The sequence below is a fragment of the Tupaia chinensis genome, unplaced genomic scaffold (assembly GCF_000334495.1).
Source record: "Tupaia chinensis unplaced genomic scaffold, TupChi_1.0 Scaffold000147_1, whole genome shotgun sequence".
Taxonomy (NCBI): domain Eukaryota; kingdom Metazoa; phylum Chordata; class Mammalia; order Scandentia; family Tupaiidae; genus Tupaia; species Tupaia belangeri.
Genome location: NW_006159617.1, coordinates 9,182,630 through 9,190,616, shown reverse-complemented (window position 1 = coordinate 9,190,616; position 7,987 = coordinate 9,182,630). Strand labels below are relative to the sequence as shown.

General features: G+C 37.9%; 1 protein-coding gene across 3 annotated transcripts in view; it reads left to right on the top strand.

Moving 5' to 3' along the window:
- The window catches only part of PCSK5 (proprotein convertase subtilisin/kexin type 5), a 537,419-nt gene that overhangs the window by 163,047 nt on the left and 366,385 nt on the right, over window positions 1-7,987 (top strand). The window lies entirely within an intron of this gene.

Sequence of the window (7,987 nt, the reverse complement as noted above, 5' to 3'; positions counted from 1 at the left end):
GGGATAAAAAAAAAAAAATAAAAAAAAAAAAAACCCAAAAAAAAAAAAAAAAAAAAAAAAAAGCAGATGGAAAGCTAAGCAACCCCCAAAAGAGTCACTTTATTTTATTCAGTTCAACACATTTGACTGAATATTGCATTTGAGGTCATTGCCGGGGGCTTTTTTATTTTATTTCTCCTTTGCTGTCCTCACTCTGTAATGAGTTTTGTTTCCCACTATGATACCTGAAATACCTTCAAGGATTATTGCCATTTGTGGAACACATTAGCTTTCTTATCCCCTCCTTTGAAGAGGCACAGAAACCATTTAACCACAGTTATGGTTTCCAATTAGAATAGTAGTTTTACTGAATCCAAGTGAAAATGTACCTCCATGTGATAATATAGAACATTTTAACATTCTTTAGCAAGTAAGTGGGAATTGTTTTTCTTGTTTACAATGACCTGGATTCCTTAAAAGATTAGTAGATATTTCCAATTGCTACATCACATTTTTAACTTTTTTTTTTTTATTTAACTGCAAATCTCCTCTAGGGTAATGCTGTGATTTAGGTACTTTCATTTGAATTTTTATTTACATGTTTTAGATTGGGATCACAGAAATTACAAAAAGAACTGTTGATGCCCTTTATTATGTGATTATCTTTTTCTTTAGGAGAAAATTTCTCAACTAGCATTACTTAAGTTAGTCAATAAGTTTACATAAAACCATATGACCTAGAAAATTGTGACTTTACATGAGATTTTTGTGTGTATATTTTTACTATCTACAAAGGAGTTGCAACAAAGTAGCTGTAGAAACACACTATTTAATAGTAACAATCAAGTAAATATTACAGATCAGATTCAGTGTTGAAAGGATTAATATACAAATAGAATTTTCTAGTACTTCAAGACAAAAAGAGAAAGGGACATAAATTAAACTGAATAGTATTTTTTTCTTTTTATTGAATATCACACAAAAGATGATAGTTTCAAACAACATAAGCTGATGTATTTTAGCCTGGTTTACAAACTAAATGCAACACTGATGGAAAAACTGAAAGCATTTAGGACTTTAAAAGGGATGCTGATAATACATATATGGGGTCACCGTTCTCTGGGATCTCTCTGTACCTTCTTCTCAATTTTGCTGTATGCCTAAAACCATTCTGAAAAAAATACAGTCTTAAGAACAAACAAACAAAAAAACTAGGGACCACAGATTGATTTCAATAAACAGTTCCTTTTGCTATCATATAATATGCATTTCTAAAATTGATAGCGCCCTGTCGAATCTGAAAACAGAGTAATAAGAAAACAGAGTCTAGCACTCAAAAAAATGTCATCATGACACACACTCAAAATATAGGAATTTAATAAAATGGTAGCCCAGCTTTATACATATTAAATACACAAAAAGTACAGTAAAGGTGGTACATTACCTTGGGGGAAAAACTCCAAAATGTGCTTATGGAAGTGGTGCCCATTATATGTATTCCCAATCACATCCCTCCCACCCTGTGTGTAAGAGAGAAAGAATAAGAGAGTCCTTTGGTAGAGAAGCAGTAAAATACAATGCTCTGCAAGGCAGAACCACATGGGAAGGTTGCTGAATCAAGACAGGACACCTCCCTGAGTTCACTGAGCACACACCATAGCCATGACCCATGCTGCCAGAAACCGGGAGTGATCAGTGCATCAAAATCCTGTCATGGGTGGTATAATCTCTGTTTCTCGCTCTCTCTGTCTCTTTTACTCATGGAATAAATAAAATGAATTTTTAAAAAAAGTAAAGTAAATAGGGGGCAAATATTGAAATACATATAATTAGAAACTTTGAGGGAACTAGAAAGTGGACTGAGAGGAAGTGGGGAAAGCTGAGCAAAACAGAAGACTCCTGCCCGGACGGCCGTCTGAAGGGTGGCAACTTGCAAGTTATTGTGAAGGGAGGGAGGGTTACCTGAGATCAGATAGAAGCTGTAGCAAAGATACGGTTAAGGGTGGACCAGTGTGTCTCTAAGGTGTGTAGCTCTGTGTGCTTCGTATTCTACTAAGTGGGTCAGTTAACTGAGTGTGCTTTCAATGTTTACCCAGAATTTCTGGCACGAAACTGTGCATTAATAAATGCCGATTTCACATTATGCCCAAATTATGTCCTAATGTTATCAGTCCTGTTGGAAGAGTTTTATGTTTTCAAAACAAGCATTATTAGCAGGGGTGGCTGTATTTCCATTCACTTAATTTATCACATAAGAGAAAAGACAAACAGAAAAACTGTAGTAAATGCTGTATCATGTTAATACCCGAAGTATCCTTGTGCAGGATGTTGAGGGACAAGAGGGGCTACAGGTACAAACGGAAAACCATTGTGTTGAGCCCTGTGGCTAGTTCTGTCTGAATCTATGTGTGGTAGTTTCTTGTACTGAAGTAGAGATGCTAACTGTTCTCCAAGGGCGTGTCTAATCTGTGACTAACATCACTAACTGTGATGTCTATGGGTAAAGACAATCCTTTGAGTACTGGCTTTGATGGCTTTTTACAGAGTACCCTTTTAAAATTGTGTTCTTTGTGAGGCGTTCTTTTCAACTTGGCTGCTCCCCAAGACCTTTGGTCAAGAAGAATCACCGTGGTCATGCTCCCTCTGGGGTATCCCAGTGTGTCCTGCTTTGGCGCATTCCAAGCACTGTCCATGGTTCACTGAGTGCAGTAAGGGTTTCATTGTTGGAGGACACAGGCATTGTTCCAGCTGTGTGTTTAGGTTTCTGATCTTGACAGTAAAATATGACATCCTCAGAGGTGTAACACTGGCACTCCCTACCTCTGTTTTATGGAAGTCGCCAGTTCCTTGGGTTATCACAGTACCTTTGGCTCGCCTCAGTTGTTCTGTCTGATTTTTTTTCTTCTCAACTGACCAAAAGCGTGTAGTCAGGCATTTAAGATTAAAATATTCTCTCTGATCATTAGGCCTCAGTCATAGAAATTATCAGTGGATCTATCTTTAATCATGATCATTCTAGATAATCCTGTTTGGGTAGTGATTACTTAACACTAGGAAATAAGAGTGTATTTTTTCTCTTTTTCATTGCCAGTGGGTACATGTACTCACTAGAGAGAGAATTTGGTACACACATGCACCAGACGTGTTCATCAAGCCACCAGGGCTAAGACTTGAATCTCAGTTGACTACATGGGGCTCAAATTTCCACGCACAGCACTTAACTGCTGCGCTAAGCACTGGACCAAGAGATTACTTCTAACTATGGCTGTCCTTTGTTAGCTTTATTGTCTTTGGACCTAACTACTCTTAGCTTTAGTACTTTTTTGTTCATCTCTAAAATGGGCAGTGTAAAATTTACCTCTAAAGATTCACGATAAAATGTATAAATCACTGACTACATAACAGAGGCCAGATAATTATTGCTGTTGTGATTGTATGTTTTCTATTCTCATACATCTGATTTTTGACAATTTGTTAAAAATTACAGTGACCTGGGGACCGGCAGTTAGTGTAATGACTATGTCGCTGGACTCCCATGTAGTCTACCACGGTTCGTGTCCCAGACCCGGTGGCTTAAAACTCACGCCAGGCACATGTGCTTGCGTGCCCAAGTTCCTGAGAGGAGAATGGAGGAGAAGGGATTGTGGTGTGGCCATCCTCCCTGGAGGGTGATTTCTCACTTTCTGTCTCTCTGTCTCTCTCTGTCTGTCTGGCGAGCACATGTGCCCTATAGCAAAAACTTCTCCAAAAAAAAAAATGACAGTGACCTCAAAATATGTGTACCTATATATGAACATTTCAAATCTAGAGTAATTCTGGGAAGTCTATTTATTTCTAGGGCTAGAGATTTAGATTTTCCTAATTCTCTGGGGGCTAGAGGTTTAGAAAGGTTTTACTAATTCTTTGGGGGGGGCGGGTAGAGTCTGTGACTCATTCAGTCTGAAGTAATTCTGAATTTCTTTGATTCCATTTTCACATCTCCTTCAGGAGAACATGAGTCCTTGAATTCGATGTAGAAATTGAGGGTAAGGAATTTCTAATCATTGTTAGAACAAGGAATTTGAAGCATATGCTACACAAATGCCTCTTCATTGCACAATTAGACCAGTAGGCTTTGGAGCATCTTGGAATTATGTCCTATGGGGATAAATTTGTTTATTCATTCAACAAGTATTCTTTGAGACCCTGCTTTGTGAATGGCTCTGTATTAAATGCTGAAGGATTCAGTGATGAAATAATATATATTACTAATGGGTGGAATTGAGAGAAGACTTAGTAAGGAAACCCTAATGCCTGAAGAGCATACGCTTTAAACTTTATGCAAATCATCTCTCTTAGACTGGCATGATAACATTGCTAGTGCCAAAGCTTTGGAGTGAAAGAAATCACGTCTGAAATATAAAAGTTATAAAAATCCCTTTCCTGTCACTTTCTCAAGTTCCCAAATGGTGGTATGCAAGACCTGAATAAGTGATTCTAACGCAATAGCATTATTAGAGGAGAACATAAAAACCCGTCATCCAATGCAGCTCTGCCTTCATTCACGTTAGCTTGCCAAATAAAGCTGACTGCATTGTTCTAGGCTTAAAATAGAACATGCCTCCCTACAAATGGAACAGTCTTGGCATTTCATACCAGTACTCCTATTTCTGATAGATGAATTATTGATGCCTGAGTTAGATTACCCCTTCTCTAGGTTGCTTCCTGTTATATGCTCTTTCTGCTTAAAAGTCCAAGCAACGTAGTAGATGTGACCATGACATTACACATTGAATGGACGGCATGTGACCCCAGCATCTATCATAATTTCTTCTCAGAATTAATCAATCCATTGGCCGAAGACTGATTTTTTAAAATAAATGGGTATTTGACTTTGTTTTTTCTCTCTCACAAGGAATATTAAACTAGAGTGGTGGAAGTACATTTTTTTCCTGAATCTTAGGTCTCTTCTCACAAATCATTTCTAGTTTTAAGAACATTGCCATGATGCAGAAACTAATGTGTGTGTGTGTCTTTCTTTTTCTGATTCTTGCAGATGAGGGCTATTGTCAGGGGATAGTGTTCTGACACAAAGTCAATGAATGCAATCAGTGTTCTCTCATTATAAGAGAAATATGTTAACTCAATACTAGAGGGAAAAAAACACTATAGATCCATTACCTTAGAGGGAAGCAGCAGGTCTTCTTACAAAGGATTTAGCTAAGTATGTTAAAATAAAGTTATCTTATGGCTTAGTAAGTCAAAGAAAACCTACCAAAGAAAAGTAGAGTCATTATAAGAAGCTGTTATATTTGCCCAAACGTTCACAAAATTTTCTTTTAATACTTTTACAAAATAGCATCTACAATATATAGTGTATAGTAGTTACCTGACTGATGATTATCAAATGAGTTTATGTACTATTGACTACAAATGTGCATTACTGGAGGCTTAAGGTGTACAACACAGGCAATTGTGAAAAAGCAGCTAACATGTTTCACATACAACTGTCTTAGTTGTCATGGCTATAACAAAACATATTAGACTAGGTAATTTACAAATAAAGAATTTTTTGGGGGGGAGAGAGGTTTTTGCTATAGGACGCATGCACTCGCCAGAAAGAGAGAGACAGAAAGACAAAAAATGAGAAATCCCCCCCAGGGGGATGGCCACATTGCAATCCCTTCTCCTCAATTCTGATCTCGGGATCTTGAGCACACACACACACCTGCCTGGCGTGAGTTTAAGCCACTGGGTCTGGGACTCGAACCGTGGTCAACTATGTGGGAGTCCAGCAACACAGCCATTACACCAACTGCTGGTCCCTCGAAACAACATAAATTTAATGCTGGCACTTTTGGAGGCTGAAAGTCCAAGATCAAAATACCAACAGATTTGGCATCTGATCAGGGCTCATTTCTAGTAGATGGCATCCTTGGTGTTTCCTCACATGGCACAAGGGACAAAGCAACTCGGTTGGGCACTTTTAAAAGGGCACTGATCACATTTGTGAGAGCGCCATTTGAGCCAATCACCACCCAAAGTCCCTGCCTCTTAATATCAACACCTTGAGGTAGATTTTAACATAGGGATTTTGGAGGGACACACACATCTAGGCCAATCTAACAGCCATAAATTTTATGTTCATGAGATAACCTGAAATACAAATTTTAGAACATTCATTTCTGTACATATGAGTTCATGATGCATTACATGTAGCACATTCAAATAAGTAGCATTTTTGGTCACCTTCTAGCTTCTGGGAAGTGATCTCACATAGAAAGTTACAATACAATAGGAAAAGGCTTTTCTTAGACCAGAAGCCAGCCATCCTTTATTCCGCACCTCAGTAGCTATTATTTATCAAGTCCTGACAATCCTCTGTTTAATTCTTCCTCTTTAATAGCTCTCAGAAGCCTTACACAATCCCCCAACTTCCATCGACACTAACCATGATGTTAGTTTCTTGTCTCTACATTTTTCTAAGAGTCTTTGAAATTGTTTTCCTATCTCTAGTCTGAACTCTGATTTTCTTGCTGAGTCATATTTCTGAACTTGAGTAAGAACATTAAAATCCTTTGATGCCTTCGCATATGTTAAAAATCCAAGCTCTTTTGTGACCCAGCTCCTCTCTCATTACGAAGTCTGACCTGCTTCATGTGTTCCCTTCTTCTACTTCATTCATCATCCCTACAGGACCAGTGGAGATTCCTAAATGAGCCACTGTTCTTTACCCTTCCAGCATCTGTGCCTGGAAAACTCCTCCTTTGTCTTCCACTCACATCGTTTTCTCGTGACGCCTTCTCTCACCCTCCCTGTTCTGTGCTGGTCCATAGAGCCTGTAAACTTACTATTTCATTCACGAAACTTCTGTTGTATAGGGAGTCATGTTTACCAATGCAGTGAATAGAAAGACAAGAAAAGTACTGAGAAGTTTATTTTTTTCAGATTACTTTGAGATATAAAACGTCCATTTGGTCTTTTAAAAAACAGTTACTAGACTGTTGATCTTAACTGGCTCTTCTATTGATAACATGAATTACTGAAATGTATCCCAATGGAAGCAGCTAACCTATTAAATTGTGTTATATATAGGAGCCTTTATGCAGGATATCTTTTTTGGAACTTCCCCATGCTCTGTACCCCAGAAAGCTGACCTTTAGGAATTCCATTAATGGGCTTTTTTGCCTCCTGGCTTCCCACTGGGCTTGGCCCATGGAAGGCCCCAGTGAAGAGATCAATAAAACACAGAAGAGTGAAGAAAGGGTACTTATTCTCTACTCTGTCCTTGCTAACTCATTGGGAGTTAGCTGAAACCCTGAAGTTGTAACTCCTTCCAGGTGACCCTAAGTGTGGCCTCCTAAGAGTTATCCTTTCTGGATACCAGTAACCACATCTTCCCCAGGTCTCCTTAGATCTAAGAGTTTCCCATTGCTGTTAGACTGGGATACCCCTGGTTCCTCAAACCCTGCCTGCATTTTTACATAAGTCACTGGAATAACTTTTTCTCATGTTGCCCAGTATGGGAGATACAGGTATGTTTGTTCTTTAACCTGATGTCTTTGGGAGAGTTAAAGGACAATATTCAAGTAACTTTGAGAACAAAAATAATTAAGTTCATGGAAATTGTCTAAATGGCTGTCTATTCTTTAATGAAAGCAGACTAAATGTAGAAAGTGGTTATTTAACCTTGAATTCCTGTATACCTTTTACCTGAAATATAAATATTCATCTTTATAAAACAATGCATTAATTATTCTAGGCTTATAATTATGATAGTGCAACCTTCAGATCCCTTTGTTCTTCCCTTTGTCAATTTTATTGTGTTTTCCTCCAGGTTTTGGGGCTCTCAGAAACAGTTATGATAAAAGGTCTGATTGATGCTATAGGTTAAAATGAGTTTTGGGTATAATTTATGCTAACCCAGTGTACTATTGACATTAATAATTGATAGTTGTTTGAATTTAAATTTCTTATTTAAAAAACAAACTCACAAATTCATGGGGCCTCTAAAGCAGATGGAAATTGC